At 53.5% G+C, this 22,033-nt stretch overlaps 1 long non-coding RNA gene across 1 annotated transcript; it reads right to left on the bottom strand.

The window, feature by feature from the left end:
* Window positions 1-12,107: 12,107 nt before the first annotated feature.
* Window positions 12,108-16,524, bottom strand: LOC127028769 (uncharacterized). Its single transcript, XR_007768060.1, has 3 exons — window positions 16,329-16,524; window positions 12,533-12,725; window positions 12,108-12,154 (listed from the first exon to the last, which is right to left on the bottom strand). It is a non-coding gene; the product is annotated as an uncharacterized LOC127028769 (long non-coding RNA).
* Window positions 16,525-22,033: the final 5,509 nt, after the last annotated feature.

Below are 22,033 nucleotides of genomic sequence, written 5' to 3'. Positions count from 1 at the left end.
GTTAAATGTAATAACAATATTGTTATCAAAAATGATGTGCTTTAGTTTCCTATAAAAAAACCCAAAATGCTATGGGATTACACTTTGTTTCTAGCAAGACCCCACATACTACCTAAATTCTACCAGAACTGCCTTCTGGATAGGACCGAATGACAAAGCAGAATTAGATCACGTAAGAATCCCTTCTCAACAATATCTCCGGTTGCAAAGTAAATTTTTTACCGTAAATCGCCGACGGTTCAGAGTCACCTCGGCGGTCTCTCTGACCGACTGCCTTAACGGAACTAGATAAGTCCTAAAGAACAGAAAACACCAAAAAAACATGGAAATACAAGAAAAGTATCAGACACTGTATGAAGCAGCCTAATTAACACCTAAGTAGCTAGAACAAAAACAAATTGCAAAACAGAACAAAAACCACCACGGGAGATGTGTTGATAAAAATAGATGAAGGCCATGCCTTCTCTGAAAAACCTCAAGAGGAGATCTGAGCTGACGATAGACATCTTTGGGGTACCAGCTACCAAATAGAAACATACTATAAGGCAGAAAACAAAAAGACTGCTCTGGAGCATAAAGATGGCTCGGAAAAGGTTCTGACAGAACAAGAGGCATCGTCACAGGGATTAGAGAGATCCCGAAGGGGCCAGAGAGACCAAAGAAGTCTCAGGGATGCAATGAGCCAAAAGGGAATTGAACAAAGTACAGGTGTCCTCAGGGGACCGGGGACCGAATGGAGGCGCACCAAGATGAGAGGACAGAAAGACCGACTGGGGTAACAGATGCAGACTCAGGAAGGGTTCTGAGGGGAAGAGAGGGGTGCAAAGTGCCCTCCCGAGCTAAAAGGGCTCTAGGGCATCGGGATCTCTCGCGAGCTCGCAAAGGGAGCGGAGGAGTCCCAGGGGGCCTGAGAGACCAAAGAAGCCTCAGAGGTAACAATGAGGAGCTCTGAAGGGGATTTCAACAAAGTACAGATGTTGTCAGGGGCCGGGGGCTGAACGAAGGCATCCTAAATGGCAAAGAGTAAGATAAGAGCACAAAAAAATAAAATCGAAAGGAGCTAAAGCGCTGCTGAGTGCTGTGGAGTACAAGAAAGGACTCAGATGACATTTATAGAGAGTAGAGGAATTAGGAGGGGGGGGTAAGAAAAGAAGGCTTGGAGACACAGCGAGGGCCTTGGAGTCTCAGGAGGGCGTCTAGGCAAACTACAGATGACTGAGTGGGAGAGGAACCGAACGAGACACCCTCGATGGCAAGAGAAAGACAAAGGAGCGCTGCGTAGCAAAGAAAGAAGGGAGCTTTCATGGAACAAGAGAGATAGAAGGGAGATAAAGTGCTCCAAGGTGCTGTGGAGATCGAGGAAGGTCTCGGAGGCACCGACTGTGAGGAGAGGGTGTTGAGGGGGGCTGACGGGCAAAAGAAGGCTTAGGGACGACAAGGAGGAACTCGGGTGATCATCCAGCAGAGTACAGATGGTCTCGGGTGGCCAGAGACTGAACACAGGAATCCTAGACAGCGTAGAGGAACAAATGAGTGTTCTGTGGCTCAAAGATGGCCCCACCTGAAGTGCTACAAGGTGGATGTGGAGCACGAGGAAGGTCTCAGGAGGCATCGCGACCGGGAGAAGAAATGTCCCGAGGGAGCCAGAGAGACAGAAAAAAGGATTGGAGACCAACGATTAAATCAGAGGGGATCTGAACCGAGTAAACCTGTCATCGGAGGGCCAGGGAACAATAGAGCACGGCTAGAGGGAAGAAGACAGAATGACTGGGCTGGGTCACAGATATGGACTCAGGAAGTCCTCTGAGGGAACGAGAGGGATGTGAGGTCTGCTGCAAAGCTAAAAGTGTGCTAAGGGCACCTCGAAGGCATCGATAGGCATCGTGACACCATTAGAGGGGTCCGGTTGGGCCAAAGACACCAAAGGTGCTCAGGGACACAAGGAAAAGTCCGGAGGGGATTTGAACAGAGTACAGGTGTCGTCAGGAGGCCGGGGACCAAATGGAGGCACCCTAGATGGCAGAGGGGATGCTAAGAGCGCTCTGAGGCACAAACAACCGAGGACAGGTTTCTGAGGGACCGAGAGGATCAAAGTCCGCTACAGAGCTCAGACAGGGCTGTGGTTACAAAGAAGGTGTCTGAAGAGGCAGGTGACTGTAGCAGAGGGGCGTGAAAGGCTCAGAGGGATAAGAGAGATTGAAAGGGAGGCAGAGTGCTACCAAAATGCTGTGGAGCGCAAGGAAGGTCTCGGGAGGCATCCTAGCTGGCATAGAGAAGAAAAAGAATGCGCTTATTTGGGAACGGAGATCTTGGGAGAGGTGCGATTGCAACAAAACAAGTCCAAAGGGGGCTCACGGAGCTAAAAGTGTGCTGCAGGGAACATCGAAGACCTCGGGAGGCATCGTGACAGTAGCAGAGGGGTTCCGAGAGGGACAGACAAAAGAAGGCTCGAGACATGATGAAGAAGTCCAGAGGGGATTTGAACAGACTACAGATGTCCTCAGGGGACCAGGGACTGCACAGAGGTATCCTAGCTAGCATAGAGGACAACAAGAGCATCCCGGAGATGAAAGGTGGCATCAGGAAGGTTCTCGGGGGGAGAAGGGTGCAAAGTGCGCTACAGAGCCAAGAGAGGGCTGTGGGGCACGAGGATGGCGTCAGGAGGCACGATGACAGCAGCAGAAGGGGTGCTGAGAGTGAAAGAGAGACAGAAGGCAGCTCTGGGACAGATGCAAAACTGAAGAAGGTGTCCCCGCAATGTACAGATGTCCTCAGGGGACGAGCAACTGAATGGAGACATCCTAGATGGCAGTGAACAAGGTAAGAGAGCTCTGGGGCACAGAGCAAGCCTGAGGAAGGGTTCCGTTGAATAAGAGAGATACAAAGAGGCTGCAGAGCTCCAAGGGTGCCATGGGCACGAGGACAGTCTCGGGAGGCGTCGTGATGGGAACGAGAGGGCCCCGGGGGGACAGAGACCAACAAAGTATTGCTGACACAATGAGGTGCTCGGGAAGGGATCTGAACAGAGTACAGATGTCCTCAGGGGACCAGGGACCAAATGGAGGCATCCGACATGGCGGAGGGGAAGGCAAGAGTGCTCTGGGGCACAATGAAAGCCCGAGGAAGAGTTGTGTCTGAATAAGAAAGATACAAAGCCTGCTGCAGAACTAAAGGATGGTCGTGGAACGCAAGGACGCTCACAGGGGCGGCGTGACAGAAATAGACGGGTGCTGAGGTGGCCAGAGAACATCAAAGGTACTCAGGAGGGGATTTGAACAGAGCAGAGATGTGTGAGGGAGACGCTGACCCACTGGAGGCAAGCGAGGGGAAGAGGACAAAAAGACCGCTCTGAGGAAGAGGAGATGTTCTGACAAACCGAGAGGGGTACAAATTATGCTCCAGAGATAAAAGCGTGCCGAGGAGACCCTCTAAAGCCTTGGGATGAACCGAGGGAAAAGGAAAAAAATAAGATGCAAAGAAAACTTAAAAAGCAACAGGGTATGTGACAAACAACAAAGAATTACAAAAGAGGGATAGACAGCTTGATAAAAGTAGACATAGGGAAAAAGTGAAAAATGAAGGCATTAAAGGAGAAAAAAACTACAAAATAGGGACAAACTAAATAAACAGAGACATAGAAAGAAAATTGAAAAATAAAGACAGTGAACTGGATAAAAGTAGATATAGAAAAAAATGTAAAAGCAATGTGATACAGGACACAGAAAATAATAAAAAAGGGGTTAGGCATCTTGATAAAGTAAACATAGGAAAATTCTTAAGTGACAACATAGAGGACAGATAGGAAAAAAGTAAATAATAGAGACAGAAAAATGCATAAAAGTGAAGATAGAAACAAAAATTCACACATGAAAACATTGAGAGGAAAAAATTAAAAAGCGAAGAAACCTGAGTAGAGGGAGACATAGAAAGAAAATTTTTAAAGCAACTGGGTACAGGACAGACTAGAATGAATTAAAAAGTAAAGACAGTGAACTGGGTAAAAATAGATGAGGAAAGAAAATTTAAAAGCTATGGCGTACAGGACAGACAGGAAAAGTTTAAAAAAAGAACGGAAATTTAGAAGCGACGGGGCACAGGACAGAGGAAAAAATTAAAAAATAAAGATAGTGAACTGGCTAAACGTAGACATAGAAAGAAAATTTTAAAGCGACAGGGTACGTGACAGACAGGAAATAAAAAATAGCAAGGCAGCTTCATAAAGTAGACATAGCATTGTGGTTTTACCCGGCTGGCAACTAAGCACCATACAGCTGCTTGCTCACTCCCTCACAGTGAGGATGGGGGAGAATTGGAAGGGTAAATGTGAGAAAGAAGCTCATAAGTTGACATAAAAAAAAAAGGCGGGGGACCAACAAAGAGAGAGGAAAATAAAACCCAAGAAAAACAAGCGGTGCAAATGAAAACAATTGCTCACCACCGACCACCCGATGACCACCCAGTTCTGAGCAACCCCCACCACCACACAACCTCCACCCCCAGTTTTATTGCTGAGCATGATGTCATACAGTCTGGAATATCCCTTTGGGCAGTTGGGGTCAGCTGTCCCGGCTGTGTCCCCTCCCAACAAATTGCGCACCCCCAGCCTGCTCGCTGGCGGGCAGGGTGAGCAGAAAAGCCCTTGGCGCTGTGCAAACGCTGCTCAGCGATAACTAACATCCCTGTGTTATCAACACTGTTTTCAGCACAAATCCAAAATGTAGCCCCATACCAGCTACGATGAAGAAAACTAACTCTATCCCATCCAAAACCACACGCAGAAATAAAATTTTAAAAGTGAAGTGGTACAGGAAACATTAAAAAATGGGGACAGAAAAGTAGATAAATGGAGACATAGAAAGAAAATTTAAAAGCGGGCAGGGACAGGAAAACAATAAAAAAGGGACAGCAAACAATGAATGTTGACATAGCAAATGTAATAAGCGATGGCATTAAGGAAAGACGAGAAAAAAATAAAAATAAGGATAAGGTAAAAAATAGACACACACATGGAAATATAATCTTAAAGTGACGGGCACACGACAGGAATAAATTAAAAAATATGAACAGAGAGTTTGATAAAAGTAGACATAGAATGAAAATTGAAAAAGCAAAAGGGTTCAGGACAGACAGGAAAAAAAAAAAAAATAAAGACAGTGAATTGGTTAAAGGAGACAGAAAGAAAATTTTAAAAGCGACTGGGTAAAGGACAAACAGGAAAAAAAATTAAAAATGGGGACAAAAACTGGATAAAAGTTGATGTAGAAAGAAAATTAAAAAGCAAAGGCGTTAAAGAAAGACAAAAAAATTAAAAATAAGGTCAAGCGATAGAGAGAGACATAGGAAGAAAATTATAAAAGCGAGGCCTTAAGGAAAGACAAGAAAAAGTTACTGTCGTGGTTTAACCCCAGCTGGCAACTAAGCACCACCCAGCCGCTCGCTCACTCCCCCCCGGATGGGGAGAGAATCGGAAGGGTAAAAGTGAGAAAACTCATGGGTTGAGATAAAGACAGTTTAATAGGTAAAGCAAAAGCCACGCGCACAAGCAAAGCAAAATGAGGAATTCATTCACCGTTTCCCATTGGCAGGCAGGTGTTCAGCCATCTCCAGGAAAGCAGGGCTCCATCACACATAACGGTAACTTGGGAAGACAAACACCATCACTCCGATCGTCCCTGCCTTCCCTCTTCTTGCCCCAGCTTTATATGCTGAGCATGACGTCCTATGGTCTGGAATATCCCTTTGGGCAGTTGGGGTCAGCTGTCCCGGCTGTGTCCCCTCCCAACTTCTCGTGCACCCCCAGCCTGCTCGCTGGTGGTGGTGGTGAGGAGCAGAAAAGGCCTTGACTCTGTGTAAGCACTGCTCAGCAATAACGAAAACATCCCTGTGTTATCAACACTGTTTTCAGCACAAATCCAAAATAGCCCCATACTAGCTACTATGAAGAAAATTAACTCTATCCCAGCCAAAACCAGCACAGTTACAAAATAAGAATAGGGAGAAAAATACAGAGAGATATCGGAAGACAATTTCAAAAGCAATGGGGTACAGAACAGACAAGAAACAAATAAAAAAGACAGACAGTAAATTGATTAAAGTAGACATGGAAAGAAAATTTAAAAGCGACAGGGTACAGGATAGACAGGAAAACATGAAAAAAGGGACACCAAAGTGGATAAACTTTGACATAGAAAGAAAATTGAAGAAGCGACAGGGTACAGGACAGACAGGAGAGAATTAGAAAATGAAGACAGTGAACTGGATAAAAGTAGCCATAGAAGCAAAATTTAAAATTGACGGAGTATAGTATAGACAGGAAAAAAATTTAAAAGGGAGGACAGGAAACTAAATAAATGGAGGCATAGAAAGAAAATTTTTAAAGCAACTGGGTACAGGACAGAGAGAGAGAGAGGAAGTAATAAATAGGGACAGGGAATCGGATAGAGGGAGACAGAAATGTTAAAAAGGGACAGGCTACAAGAAACACAGGAAAGAATTAAAAAATAGGAACAGGGATGAGAACAGAAGGAAACATTGAAAGAAAATATAAAAAGTGACAGGGTATAAGGAAAAAGGGAGAAATTAAAATTTAGGGAAAGAAGCGGGATAAAGGGAATTGTTGAAAGAGAAATTAAATAGCGATGGGGTACAAGAAATATAGGGAGGAATTAAACAATCCAGAAAAGGAGCCGGATAGAGGGTGACGTAGAAGGAATTTTAAAAAGCAACTGAGTACAAGAAACATGAAGAAAAAACACAGGGACAGGGAGATGGATAGAGGACAATGTAGAAAGAAAATTAAACAGTGATTGGGTACAGGAAACACAGGCATATTAAAAGAACAGGGACAGGGAGATGGATAGAAGGAACCATAATAAGAAAATTGTCAAAGCAACGGGGTACAAGAAACACAGGAAATACTTAAAAAACAGGGACAGGGAGATGGATAGAAGGAAACGCAGAAAGAAAATGTAAAAAGTGATGGGGTACAGGACAGAGAGGGTGCCAGAGAGAGGGAAACGTAGAAGAGAAATTAAAATGCAACAGGGTACCAGAAACACAGGAAAGCATTAAAAAATAGGGAGAGGGAGCCGCAGAGAGAGAAACGTAGGAAAAAATTAATAGATGAAGTGGTACAGGGCAGAGTTGGCAGAAGAGAACAAGTTTTGGGGAGCCGGACAGGCAGGTGGGCAGGCAGAGATCCAGGGAAGGGCGGCGAGATGGACCGGGACGCACACGAGACAATGCGCGACTCACCACAGCTCCTGGCACCGGCAGGAGACCTTCACCGACCCAACGCTTTTCTCTGTGCCTCGGCGGCAGGTGCCTACACACTCCTCTCCCACGAGGCTTCCCAGCGGCTCGCACGAGCGCCGATGGAGGCACCGAGCTCCCAGCACCGTGTGCTGGTGGTCTGCTCTGTCGGGGACGGCTCAGAGAGATCCTTCCTTGCCACAGGGACTGGGCATTCCTTGCTGGAGGCACCTGCCTGCGGGACCCCCTTGGATTCCCTCCTCAGCCAGTTCCCCTTCCTCAGTTCCCTCAGGCAGGTGTGCCTGGGCAGACCCTTCCCCGGCTAAAGGGAGGAATTAAAAAATAGGGACAGTGAGCTGGATAAAGAGAGACACAGAAAGAAAATTTAAAAGCGACGGGGTACAGGACAGACAGGAAAACATTAAGAAATAAAGACAGGGAGATGGATAGGGGGATACATAGAAAGAGACAGGATACAGGAGACACAGGAAAGAATTTAAAAATAGGGAGAGGGAGGAAGATAGAGGGAGAAATAGAAGGAAAATTCAAAAAGCATGGGGTACAAGTCACACAGACTCAAATTAAAAAAAAAAGGCCAGGGAGCTGGAGAGAGAGAGACATATGTATAAAGAAAATTTTAAAACCAAGGGGTAAAGGAAAGAGCAAGAAGAAATAAAAAAGGGAGCCAGATAGAGGGAGGCATAGCAAGTTTGAAAAGCGATGGGGTACAGAGCAGAGGGAGTGTCCTGGTTTTGGCTGGAATAAAGTTAAACTTCTTCTTAGTAGCTGCTATAGTGCTGTGTTTTGGATTTAGGATGAGAATAATGTTGATAACACACTGATGTTTTAGTTGTTGCTAAGCAGTGTTTATATTAAGTCAAGGATTTTTCAGCTTCTCATACTGCCCTGCCAGCGGAGGCTGGGAGTGCACAAGAAGCTGGGAGGGGACACAGCAAGGGCAGTTGACCCAAACAAGCCAAAGGGATATTCCACACCATATGATGTCATGCCCAGTACATAAACTGGGGAAGTTGGCCAGGGGACACCGCGGCTCAGAGATTGGCTGGGCACCGGTCAGCAGGTGGTGAGCAATTCTATTGTGCATCACTTGTTTTGTATATTCTATTATTATTTTTTTCCCCCTTCCTTTTCTGTCCTATTAAACTGTCTTTATCTCAGCCCATGAGTTTTCCTCCCCTCCTGCCCCCCTCCAATTCTCTCCTCCATCCCACGGAGGGGCGGGGGGGGGGGAGGACAGGCAAGCAAGCGAGCGGCGGCTGTGTGGTGCTAGTTACTGGCTGGGGTCAAACCATGACAGGGAGATATTAAAAAATAGGGTCAGGGAGCCAGATAGGGGGAGACATAGAAATTACATTTTTAAAGTAATGGGGTACAAGGCAGTGCAAAAAACCTAAATAAAGGGAGAGGGAGCTGGTTAGAGGGAGACACAGAAAAAATTTAAAAGGCAACGGGGTACTGGGCAGAGTTGGCAGAAGAATAGGTTTTCAGGAGCCATACAGGGAGGTGGGTGGGCAGAGAGGAAGATGGAGGAATGGAGGCAGGCAGACATCTGGAGAAGGGTGGCAGAGATGGGCCAGGATGCAGAGGAGAGGATGTGTGACTCACCGCAGCTCCTGGTGCTGGCAGGAGACCTTCACCACCCCGATGCTTCTGTCTCTGCCCTTTCCTCCTCTGCAGTGCCACCTGCCCGACCCTCGCCCACTCAGCAGCACACAGCAGAGGCCTTGATGCTCCTCATCTGGAAGAATTCCTCAATACATGGCGGCTCACACATAGTCAACAGAGGCACCGAGCTCCCAGCACCACGTGCTGGTGGTCTGCTCTGTTGGGGATGGCTCGGAGGGATCCTTCATCGCCGCAGGGACTGCCTGTTCCTTGCTGGAGGCAGCTGCCTGTGCGGGACCCCCTTGGATTCCCTCCTCAGCCAGTTCCCCTTCCTCAGCTCCCTCAGGCAGCCATGCCCAGGCAGCCCCCTCTCCAGCTAGAGCCCCTTCACACAGCAGGGCCAGCCCCATCCTCAGCCTCACTGGCCACACCTGGGGCTGCCCCAGCTCCAGCCCCAGCTGGGGCCCATCGGGACAGGGGCCATTGCCAAAGCCCCACAGCACATCACCCCCTCCCTGCTCCTGTCCACAGCCAGGAGCTCTGCACCCAGGGGCTGCAAACACAGCCAGGGGCACAGAGGAGGCAGGAAAAGTTTGTTCCTTAAGGCACATAAGAAATCCCGGCAGTGAGTTGGCTACAAGGCTCAGTGCCCAAAGGCAGCAGGACAGAGGGAGAAAAGGGAAGAGAAAAGACAGAGGGCATAGAGGTGTGGGACAGGGAAGCCAGAAAATGGGATGCTGTGAACAAGAGAGGGACAGGGAGCAGGACAACTGTGTAGACAGAGGAGAGCGGAGAGATTGGCAAGAAAACAGGGTCAGAGAGATGGAGGACTAAATAAGAGAGACAGGGAGCAGGAGAGGGAGGCAGAAGGGACCAGCAGGACAACAAGACAGAGAAAAGACAAGGGACGGGGAAAAACTCTACAGTGAAAGGGGAAAAGAAACATAGGCAAGAAATAAAAGATAGAAACAGGGAGCCGGATAGAGGTAGACATAGACAGAAAATTTCGAAAGGCGACAGGATAAAGAAACATAGGCAAAACTACAAATGGGACAGGGAGATAGAAAAAGGGAGATGGAGAAAGAAAATGTAAAAAGTGACAGGGTACCCGACAGAGAGGGAAGAATTAAGACTTAGAGACAGGGAGATGGATAGAGGGAGACGTGGGAAGGAAATTTTGAAAGCTACAGGATACAAGAATCATACACAAGAATTAAAAAACAGGTACACGAGCTGCATAGAGGGAGACGTAGGAAGAAAATCTGAAAAGCGATGGGTTCAAGAAACATAGGCAAGAATTAAAAAAATAGGGATGGAGAGGTAGGAAAAAAGTTTCAAAGCGATGGCTACAGAAACATAGGCAAGAATTAAAAAATAGGCACAGCGAGCCGATAGAAGGAAATGGTGGGGTGACCTTGGCTGCCCACCAAGCCGTTCTATCGCTCCCCCTTCCAACAAGACGGGGAGACGATACAACAAAAAAGCTTGTGGGTCGAGATAAGGACAAAGAGAACGCTCACCAATTACTGTCACAGGCAAAACAGACTCGACTTGGGGAAATTAATTTATTGTCGATCAAAATCAGAGTAGGATACTGAGATATAAGAACAAATCTAAAAAAACACCTTCCCCCCCCCCCCTTTTTTTCCTGGGCTCATCTTCACTCCTGACTTCTCCACCTCCTCCCCCGCGCAGCGCAGGGGGACAGGGAGCAGGGGTTGCCGGTCAGTTCATCCCATGTTGTCTCTGCCGCTCCTTCCTCCTCACGCTCTCTTCTGCTCCAGTGTGGGGTCCCTCCACAGGGTCACAGGTGCTGCCAGCAACCCTGCTCCAGCATGGGCTCCTCTCCACGGGGCCACAGCTGCTGACAGGAGCCTGCTCCAGCATGGGCTCTCCACTGGGTCACAGCTTCCTTCAGGCACATCCACCTGCTCCAATGTGGGGTCCGCCACGGGCTGCAGGTGGATGTCTGCTCCACCGTGGACCTCCGTGGACTGCAGGGGGACACCCTGCCTCGCCGTGGTCTTCACCACAGGCTGCAGGGGAACCTCTGCCCTGGTGCCTGGAGCACCGCCTCCCTCTCCTTCTTCACTGACCTGGGTGAACAGCAGGGCTGTTTCACACTCGCATTTTCTCTATTACAGCTTCTGCGCAGCATTTTTTAGCCCTTCTTAAATATGTCATCACAGAGGCGCTACCAGCGTTGCTGATGGGCTCAGCTTTGACCGGCCACAAATCCGTCTTGGAGCTGGCTGGAACTGGCTGTGCCCAACATGGGGGCAACTCCTGGTGTCTTCTCACAGAAGCCAACCCTGCAGCCCCTGCCCTCCCCCACCCCAGCTAACAAAACCTTGCTGCGTAAAGCCGATACAGCAGCGATCGGCTACAGGGCAGAGAGGGAGGCAGAGGGGAAAAAAAACATAGCGATGGGCTACAGGCCAGAGAAGAGGAAGGGACAGGGAACCAGACTGAGAGAGATGGAGAAAAACAAAGACTAGTGATGGCCCACAGGGCAGAGAGGGAGGAATTAAAAAGGGGGACAGTGAGGTGGACAGAGGGAGACTGAGGTTTTTGGTTGGTTGGGTTTTTTCAAAACAATGAGCTAAAGAAGAGAGACAGAGGAATTAAAGAATAGGGACAGGGAGCCAGACAGAGAGAGAACAATAAAGACAAAAATGGGCTATGGGACAGAGAGGGAAGACATTAAAACATTGGGACAGGGACCTGGAACAAGAGAATATAAGGAAGAAAAAGCGTATCTAGAATACAGGGCAGAGAGAGAGGAATTTAGAAATAGGGACATGGAGCCAGACAGAGAGAATTGCGGGGCGGGCATTGTGAAGGGCTAAAGGGCAGACGGGGAGGAATTAAAAAGAATTGGGATAGGAAGACAGACACATAGATGGAGAAAGACAAAAATAGCGATGGGCTGCAGGACAGAGACAGAGGATGAAAAAAAGAGGGACAGGGAACACGACAGAAGCACGTAGAGAGAAAAAGAACGTGGAGAGGCAGAACGACAGAGAAAGAGGGGGACTCGGGAGAATGAGAGAGGGAGAGGTACAGGGAAGTGAAAAAAATGACAGCAGTGAGAGAAATAGAAGGGAGGGGACCGGGATGCAGAAGGGCGACACAGCCCCAAGGGTCCAGGACTCACCGCAACTCCCGCTGTCAGAGGTGCTGGGAGAATTTGACAGTGTGGACGCGTCTTTCTCTGTCTCCCTTTCTCTCCCCTCCTTTCCTCCTCTGTAGCTCCAGTCACTTGACTGTCATCCACCTAGAAGAATAGATTGGTGTCTTACAGCTCTTACAGTATGAGGCTTCCCAGATACGTAGCCTCACACGCGCACACGCTGCATGGCCGTACTGTGCTTTTGGTTACGCATACAGACCCTGCCGCGCACGTTGGTGATCGGATCTGCTGAGGACTACGCTGAGAGGATCCTTCCTCACCCGGAGAGGCAGGCTGTCCCTGTCTGCAGCTGGAGGCTGCTGCCGGCTGGATCCCTTTTATTTTATTCTTCAGCCGCTTTACCTTTTTCTGGCCTCTCCAGCTTCAGCCACGGCAGCTCCTGTCCACAGCCAGTAAGCGCTCCAGCTGTCCCTGTTCGCCCATGCCGCTAGGAGAATGAGGCCAAAGGCAACCCACCCAAACCTGAGCCAGATGCAGTCCACAACGTCCCCGCAGAGGAACCCACAACTGAGGCCTCAGCGCTGCCTCTGGGAGAGGGAAAGAGCAAGCAACTGTTATCCACAGGGATGACTGTGGCTCCCCTCAGGCAGGAACCCCTCCTTCCGCAGGAGCTTCTGGAGACGCCGCTCTTTCCCCGAACTGATGCTAACGGCACCTGCATTTATGAAGAATAAAGCATATTCAAGGGGCGGCTTGCTGCCGTGAGGACAGGGTTTGGGAGCAGCCTGTGGCTACGGGACAGGCTTCAGGAGAGGTGCTGGAGCTGGCGGCAGCTGCATGGGATGAGCGGGGCTGGAGGAGTTTTGTTGAGTTGGGGAGGCACCCAGTGCCTTTTCCAGGGGGTGGGAAGGCCTCCAGGTACCCAGAGGGGTGGGGCATCCATCTCCTGCCCCTCTTCCTGCTTCCTCTCCACCAGCTCTCAGAAAATCCCTGGGAACTGCCCTGATGGGGCCTGACTCCAAGTGATCTGCAGCCTGTTGCACCGGTGGGTTGGAAACATCCTTGCAGCTTGTTGGCACTCTCAGGCAGGCATGTCCCAGCAGCACCATCCCCTGGGGCTGCAGCCCTGTGATACAGAGGGGCCATCACCATCAGCCTCACTGGCCCCCCCGGGGCTCCTCCAGCCCACAGCTGCAGCCATGGCCCTTACACCCGCTAGGTAACCTGCTCCCCAGGACTCTGTGACAGCCACTCACCAAGTACAAAGGGCTACAAACACAGCCATGAGTGCAAATGAGACAGTGAGTGTTTATTCGTTAATGTCTGTAAGTCCCGGGAGTAAGTCCGCTAGCAGCAGATACAGAGAACAAAAATACAGCGATGGGGAGCAGGACAGAGGAACAGAAAGAGAAAAATAAAATGAGGGAGAAGGACTGAGGAGCAAAGAAAGAAACAGGTACAGGGGAAAGGCCAGTGAGATGGAGAAATCAATAAAAAAGGGAAGAGGAGCCCTGCAGGGACATGGCAGAAGAAAAACAGCGTCAGGGAGCAGGACAGAGGGAAAGAGAGAGAAAATGATGAGCAGGGAGCAGAACAGAGGGATCGAGAGCGAAATGGAATGAGAGGAATAAAGAAGGTGGGAGAGAGAGAAAGAGACAGGGAACAAGCCAGAGGGATTGAGGGGGAAAAAAAGACACACAGAGACGAGGACAAAGAGATGGAGAAAGATCAAACAGTGATGGACTGCAGGATGCGAAAAAAGGACAGGGAGCAGGACAGAGGGGAATAATGGGACAGCGAGCTGGGCAGGGGTATATAGCGAGAAATGGCGGACAGGCAGTGGTATGGAGATATACAGACAAGAAGTTAGGGGGAGGATGGAGGACGGAGAGAATAAGAGAAAATGGACAGGGAATGGGGCAGAGATGGAGAAAGAAACATTAGAGACGGAGAGAGGAGGAGAGTGACGGGACCGAAGCAGAGAGAGAGAGAAAGAAAAAAAAATATATTGATGGGTAGCAGGCCAGGGGGACGAGGAAAGACAGGAGGAAGGACAGAGGGATATAGAAAACAGGTGAGGGACAGGGAGCCAGAAAGCTGGATAGTGCAAAAGAGAGAGGGATGGGGAGCAGGACACCGGGATACAGAGACAATGAGAGCAACAGAGAGAATGACAGAGAGATGGAGCACGAGAAAAAACAGAGACAGAAAGCGGGACAGACAGATGAAGCAATAAAGAGGGACAGGGAGCAGGACAGAGCGGGGAAGGGAGAGAGAGGACAGGTAAGATAACAGATAATTGGAGAAAGAAAGGAAAGGGAACAGCACAGAGGGTCACAGCAAAAAAGAGAGGGATGGCAGAAAGAGAAAAATAAGACGAGGGAGAAGGACTGAGGAGCAGAGGAAAAAGGTACAGGGAAAAGGACAGAGACGGAGAAAACAAAGAAGGACTGGAGGCAGAACGAAGGGAAAGATCAACAAGGACAGGGAGCAGGACAAAGGGGTGGAAAAGGAAAAAACAGTGATGGTAGCAGGATAGAGGAAGAGAGAGAAAAAGAGCAAGAAGAACAAGAGAAGGAGAATGACAGAAGGATGTAGAGAGAAAGACTGGGACACGTAAAAGGGGGGGTTGGGGGACACACATCAGAAGGGCAGAAAGAAAGAGGGATGGGGAGCAAGACTGTGATAGAGACAGAGGGAGAGAGGAGTAGGTTGCAAGGATACAGAAAAGCAGAGGTACAGGGAAGAGGAAAGAATGACAGAGAGAGAAAGGGGAGGATGGGGAGCAGGAGAGAGAGATGGAGAAAGAAAAAACAGGGACATGGATAGGGACAAGGACAGGGACAGAGGGGTAGAGAGGCAAAGAGAGGGACAGGGACCAGGACACTGGGATATAAACAGAGAGGGACAAGGAGCGGGACACAAGATTGCAGAGAGACAGGTACAGGGAAGTGACAGAGAGAAAAAGAGGGGGGTGGGAGCAGGTCAGAGAGCTGGAGAAAGAAAAAACACTGCTGGGGAGAAGGACAGGAGGATAGAGCCAAAAGAGATGAATGGGAAGCAGGGCAGTGGGATGCAGACAGCAAAAATAATGACAGGCAACAGGACAGAGGGATGGACAGAGAAGTAAGGGACAGGGAGCAGGACAGAGGAACGGAAGGAAAAAATACTGATGAGCAACGGGACAAAGGGATGCAGAGGAAAAGAAGGAGGGGAGAGAGAAAGATGGGGCTAGAGCACGGGACTCGGAGAGACAAAAAGCGGGACAAGGAACAGGACAGAGGGACTGGGGGTGGGGTGGGAGAACCAGATGCAGATTAAGACAAAGAGACAGAGAAGGAAACAAAAACGGTGATGGGCTGCTGGACAGAGATGGAGCAAGAAAAAGTAGGGCCAGAGTAGGGAAGAGAGAAAGGAAAAAAGGGACAGCTGGCTGGACAGGGGAATATAACTAGAAACAATGAGACAGGCAGCAGGACGGAGGAATAAAGGCAGAATAACCAGGGAGAGGAAGCAGGATAGATGGACAGTAGGAGGAAAAAAGGGCCAGGGAGCAGGACTGAGAGATGGAGAAAGAAGCGTTAGGGGCAGAGGGATAGAGAGTGCAAAATACAGGTTAGAGGAAGGACAGAGGGACAGAGAGAGAACGAGAGGGACAGAACCTGGATGGAGAATGGGAGAAAGAAAAAACAGTGACAAGCAGCAGGCGAGGGGCAGGGGAAAGGAAGGACAGGAGGAAGGAAAGAGGGATACAGAAAGCAAGTGAGGGACAGGCAGGAAGAAAATGGGATACAGAGAAAAAGAGAGGGATGGGGAGCAGGACACTGGGATAGAGAGCACGCAAGAGCAACAGGGAGAATGACAGGGAGATGGAGGCAGAGAAAAAACAGGGACTGAAAGCAGGACAGAGAAATGGAAAAGGAAAATTAGGGATGGGTACAAGCACAGAGAGGAAAAGAATGCCAGGGAACATGCCAGAGGAGAAAAAAAAAAAAAAAAAAGACAGGTGCAGCTCAGGACAAGGAGATGAAAAAGGAAAAAACAGCGATGGGCTGCAGGACAGAGATGAAGGATGACAAAAAGGAAGGAGAGAGAACAGGACAAAAACACAGGGAGAAAAAGAAAAGGGAGCGGTAGAACAAGAGAGAAAAAGCGAGAGAGGAAGACAGAGCAGGACAGAAGAATAGAGGAAAAGAGGAGAGGTACAGGGAAGCAAAGAAAATCACAGCAGCGTGGGAAAGAGAGGGGACAGGGGAGGGACAGGGAGGGACCGGGACACAGAGGAGGGGCAACAGGGCCCCAAGGGCCCAGGACTCACCGCAGCTCTCGCTCTCGGCGCTGCCAGAAGAATTTGTCAGTTCAGACACTTCTTTCTCCTGCTCTCCTCCCTTCCTCTTCTGTAACTCCAGTCGCTTGGCGGTCCTGCACCTAAGAGAATACGTGGGTGTCTCACAGCTCTTACAAGATGAAACTTCCTAGACACACAGCCTCGCTCGGTCGCGCACTCCATGGCTGTGATGGACTGCAGGATGAGAAAAAAGGCCAGGGATCAGAACAGAGGGAAATAATGGGACAGCGAGCTGGGCAGGGGGATATAGCGAGAAACGATGAGACAGGCAGTGTTATGCAGAGATACAAGCAAAAAGGGGGACGATGGAGGACAGAAAAGATAAGAGAAAATGGACAGGGAGCGGGGCAGAAATGGAGAAACATCCAGAGACGGCGGGTGCAGGCAGCACCCACGGGTCCGGTGGCAGAGTAGCTTGGTGGCGGGGGGAACTCAAGTGGGGAAAAATTCACTTGGGTCATGAGGCACCCACGGGGACACGGGTGACGTGGGGGCGCGGGGGGGCCACCACGGACATGCGCAGGCCGGGGGGGGGGGGGCGGGAGCCACCCGCAGACACAGCAGGGGGAACATGCTTTGGGGTGACCTGCATCAGGGGGTCCACTGGGACAATCCATAGCAGATAACTCACCTGGGATGACCCGAAACACGTGGTCTAGAATATCTATTGAGACACATACATATTTGCACATATATCTATTTCCACCTATGATATAGAGTATCTATTTAGACATAGACATATTATCTCTACTTACACATATCTTTATTTCCACTTATATAGAATATGTATTAGACATATATTATCTCTACGTACACATATCTCTATTTCCACTTAGTATATAGAAGATCTCTTTAGACTGACGTATTTTCTCTATTTACGCTTACCTTTTTCCATTAATCATATAAAATATCTAGACTATTTATCTTCGAGCTATTAGGTATTTTGACACTTAAGCATCTTTTCAGACTTCTCCGCTTAGACTTACTAAGTGTTACATAGTGTTGTGGAGATAGCTCTACCTAGTCAGACTTCTTTCTGTTTAAAAATCCTTCATATATAAAAATATATCTTTGTTTGCAGTTGAAGTCCTTTTTTTTAATTACATAACACAAGTTATTTTTGTATTTTAAACCCCTACATATATATCTCTATTTAGAATTTTGTTATATTCTATAATCCTTTATATAATAGATATTGGTTTTTATTTGAAATCCTTTTATATATATAATATTATTTTTCAACATACATATAAAAATGAGATCTTTGTCTCAATTCAACACCTCACACCCATATTTACAGTTTCAGTATTTTTAAAACCCCCATCCATGAATTTTCACGCGTTTTGGGGCTGTGACCCCCCCATCCACCACTCACCTGCCCCTCTGCCATATCAACGCCCCCCCCGGGGACACTGGTACCCCAAATGACATCATCACCTCCCCAGACCCCCCATCCTCCCTTTTTATTCACCCCCAAAAAAGGCATAAAATGAGGGAAACAGCCCCCACCGGCAGCTCCTTACTTTAATAATGCTATTTACATATGTATACAACCCCCCTCCCCCAAAGGGGGGGCTCTGCTAGGAAACTAAAGGGGAGTGCTCCCCCGAAACAGTTGCAGCTCCCCAGCCCCTGTCCTTCAGGCTGGCAACTGCCCCACGGGGGAGAGATGGGCCGGGGGGAATGTGACATGGGATGGTGCCACGTCCCTTGCTCAGGCTCTGCTCTGGGATGTTTCCCCTCCGTTCCCCCGCTGGGAGAGGCTCCCCAGGGCAACAAATGTCCCCGGTCCCCCTTGCCCCGGACTCTCCCCCCCAGACAGCCCTTGCTGCCGCAGGTGGGGGGCACCCGCTGCAGAGAGAGCCAGGAGCCTCCAGGCACAGGGCTGGCCACCCACGGACACGGGGCCGGGGGGGGGGGGCGGGAGCCGGACACGGGGGCCGGGGGGGGGGGACCACCCACGGACACGGGGCCGGGGAGGGGGGACGACCACCCACAGACACAGGGGCCGGGCGGGGGGGGGCCACCACGGACACGGGGGCCGGGGGCCAGGGGCCGGGCGGGGGGGCCACCCACGGACACGGGGGCCGGGCGGGGGGGGGCACCCACGGACAGGGGCCGGGGGGGTGGGGGGCGGCCACCCACGGACACAGGGGCTGGGGGGGGGGCCACCCACGGACACGGGGGCCGGGGGGGCACCCACGGACACGGGGGCCGGGCGGGGGGGGGAGGCCACCCACGGACACGGGGGCGGGCGGGGGGGAGGCTACCCACGGACACGGGGGCCGGGCGGGGGGGGGAGGCCACCCACGGACACAGGGGGCCAGGCGGGGGGGGAGGCCACCCACGGACACAGGGGGGCCAGGCGGGGGGGGGGGCACCCACGGACAGGGGGCCGGGGGGGTGGGGGGCGGCCACCCACGGACACAGGGCCGGGGGCCGGGCGGGGGGGGGGCACCCACGGACACGGGGGCCGGGGGCCGGGCGGGGGGGGGGCACCCACGGACACGGGGGCCGGGGCGGGGGGGACCACCCACGGACACGGGGGCCGGGGACCACCCACGGACACGGGGCCGGGGGGGGGGGCCACCCACGGACACGGGGGCCGGGGCCGGGGGACCACCCACGGACACGGGGGCCGGGGGGGGGGGGCCACCCACGGACACGGGGGCCGGGGGGGGGGCCACCCACGGACACGGGGGCCGGGCAGGGGGGGGCACCCACGGACACGGGGGCCGGGGGGGGGGGGGAGGCCACCCACGGACACGGGGGCCGGGGGGGGGGGGCCACCCACGGACACGGGGGCCGGGGGGGGGGGGGAGGCCACCCACGGACACGGGGGGCCGGGCGGGGGGGGGGGGGCACCCACGGACAGGGGGCCGGGGGGGGCGGGGGGGGGGCACCCACGGACACGGGGGCCGGGGGCCGGCGGGGGGGGGCACCCACGGACACGGGGGCCGGGGGGCCACCCACGGACACGGGGGCCGGGGGGGGGGCCACCCACGGACACGGGGGCCGGGCAGGGGGGGGGGGCACCCACGGACACGGGGCCGGGCGGGGGGGGGGGGAGGCCACCCACGGACACGGGGGCCGGGGGGGGGGCCACCCACGGACACGGGGGCCGGGGGGCCACCCACGGACACGGGGGCCGGGGGGGACGGGGGGCCACCCACGGACACAGGGGCCGGGGGGGACGGGGGGCCACCACGGACACGGGGGCCGGGGGGACGGGGGGCCACCCACGCACACGGGGGGGGGGGGGCCACCCACGCACACGGGTGCCGGGGGGGCCACCCACGGACACGGGGGCCGGGGGGGGCCACCCACGCACACGGGGGCCGGGGGGCCACCCACGCACACGGGGGCCGGGGGCCACCCACGGACACGGGGGCCGGGGGGGGGGGGCCACCACGGACACGGGGGCCGGGGGGGGGGGGGGGCACCCACGGACACGGGGGGCCGGGGGGGGGGGGGGGCCACCCACGGACACGGGGGCCGGGGGGCAGGGGGACCCACCCACGGACACGGGGGCCGGGGGGGGGGGGGGGGGGGGGGGGGGCACCCACGGACAGGGGCCGGGGGGGGCGGGGGGGGGCACCCACGGACACGGGGCCGGGGGCCGGCGGGGGGGGGGGCACCCACGGACACGGGGGCCGGGGGCCACCCACGGACACGGGGCCGGGGGGGGGGGGGCACCCACGGACACGGGGGCCGGGCGGGGGGGGGGGCACCCACGGACACGGGGGCCGGGCGGGGGGGGGGGGGCACCCACGGACACGGGGGCCGGGCGGGGGGGGGGGAGGCACCACGGACACGGGGGCCGGGGGGGAGGCCACCCACGGACACGGGGGCCGGGGGGGGGGGCCACCCACGGACACGGGGGCCGGGGGGGGGGGCCACCCACGGACACGGGGCCGGGGGGGACGGGGGCCACCACGGACACGGGGCCGGGGGGGGGGGGGGCCACCCACGGACACGGGGGCCGGGCAGGGCGGGGGGGGCACCCACGGACACGGGGGCCGGGCAGGGCGGGGGGGGAGGCCACCCACGGACACGGGGCCGCGGGGGGGGGAGGCCACGGACACGGGGGCCGGGGGGGGGGGGGCCACCCACGGACACGGGGCCGGGGGGGGGGGGGGGTGGGGGCCACCCACGCACACGGGGGGGGGGGGGGGGGGGCCACCCACGCACACGGGGGCCGGGGGGGCCACCCACGCACACGGGGGCCGGGGGGGCCACCCACGCACACGGGGGCCGGGGGCCACCCACGGACACGGGGGCCGGGGGGGGGGGGCCACCCACGGACACGGGGGCCGGGGGGGGGGGGGGCCACCCACGGACACGGGGCCGGGGGGGGGGGGGGGGCCACCCACGGACACGGGGCCGGGGGGCAGGGGGGGACCCACCCACGGACACGGGGGCTGGGGGGCAGGGGGGGGACCCACCCACGGACACGGGGGCCGGGGGCAGGGGGGGGGACCCACGGACACGGGGGCCGGGGGGGGGGACCCACCCACGGACACGGGGGCCGGGGGGGGGGGACCCACCCACGGACACGGGGGCCGGGGGGACATGCTTTGGGGAGTGGTCCCCCAAACAGTTGCAGCTCCCCCAGCCCCTGTCCTGTAGGCTGGCAACTGCTGCCCCAGGAGGCGGGTTAGGGGCAGTGTGCCAGAGGACGGTGCCACATCCCTTGCTCAGGCTCTGCTCTGGCATGTTTCCCCCTCCGTTTCCCCCTCCATTCCCCCGCTGGGAGGGGCTCCCCAGGGCAATAAATGCCCCGGTCCCCCTTGGCCCCGGACTCTCCCCCCAACACAGCCCTTGCTGCGCACCTGTGGGGCACCCACTGCAGACAGAGCCCGGAGCCTCCAGGCAAAGGGCTGGCCCCTTACAGTGAGTATTCTTAACCACCAGCAGGCAAACCTGGGTGGGGGGGATCTATTGAGCATCACGAGATGCTTACACCACCGCATCTGAAAAACAAAAATCCCAGACTATAGTTCAGCCTATAAAAATGACAAAGAAGTAGAGGAATTCAGTCAGAACAAGGGATAGGATAGTAGTTGAACTAGAGAAGGATCCTAGGTAAACAGGTCAGCTCCAAATACAACACATCCTTTAAAAGCCAGAGTGATTTGAACACTTCAAATCAACAAGACTAATGGACACGATTTGGAACATAGTCTTAGCATAAAAGTAAACACTCACGCTGGTGCTGGAAAACGTCTCATCCCTTCCTTACAGCACTGCTGCAGAGAGAGAACCCTGTGAGGCTGCAGGACCAGGTTGTACCATCATCGGAATCTACGCTTACAGATTCACCCCAACAGCTGCAGCCCTTGCACTGCTGCACATCTTGCTTGCCTGGTCGACAAAACTGGAAATGAAGCGTAAAACTTTCAAGAGTAAAACGGAAAATAAAGAATAAATCTCAGTAATTCACTTCATACTAAACAGGAGTACGTATGTTTATACACATCCAATAACAATACCTGTACTAGAAAAGTATTTGTTTTTCCTTTTGCATTAATTTAACTTGCATAGCTGTGAATTGATACCATCAAATTACCTGTCTCCAACATACACAGCTACAATTTGACTAGAGGGTTTTTTGTGTTACATAGTTAGGACGGACATCTGGCCAGCCGCACTGCCCAAGAGAGATGCTACCGAAC

This window comes from Gymnogyps californianus, unplaced genomic scaffold (genome assembly GCF_018139145.2).
Source record: "Gymnogyps californianus isolate 813 unplaced genomic scaffold, ASM1813914v2 HiC_scaffold_42, whole genome shotgun sequence".
In the NCBI taxonomy this organism is placed as follows: Eukaryota; Metazoa; Chordata; class Aves; order Accipitriformes; family Cathartidae; genus Gymnogyps; species Gymnogyps californianus.
Note: the sequence above shows the minus strand (reverse complement) of the source record. Positions and strands in the feature narration are given on the sequence as shown.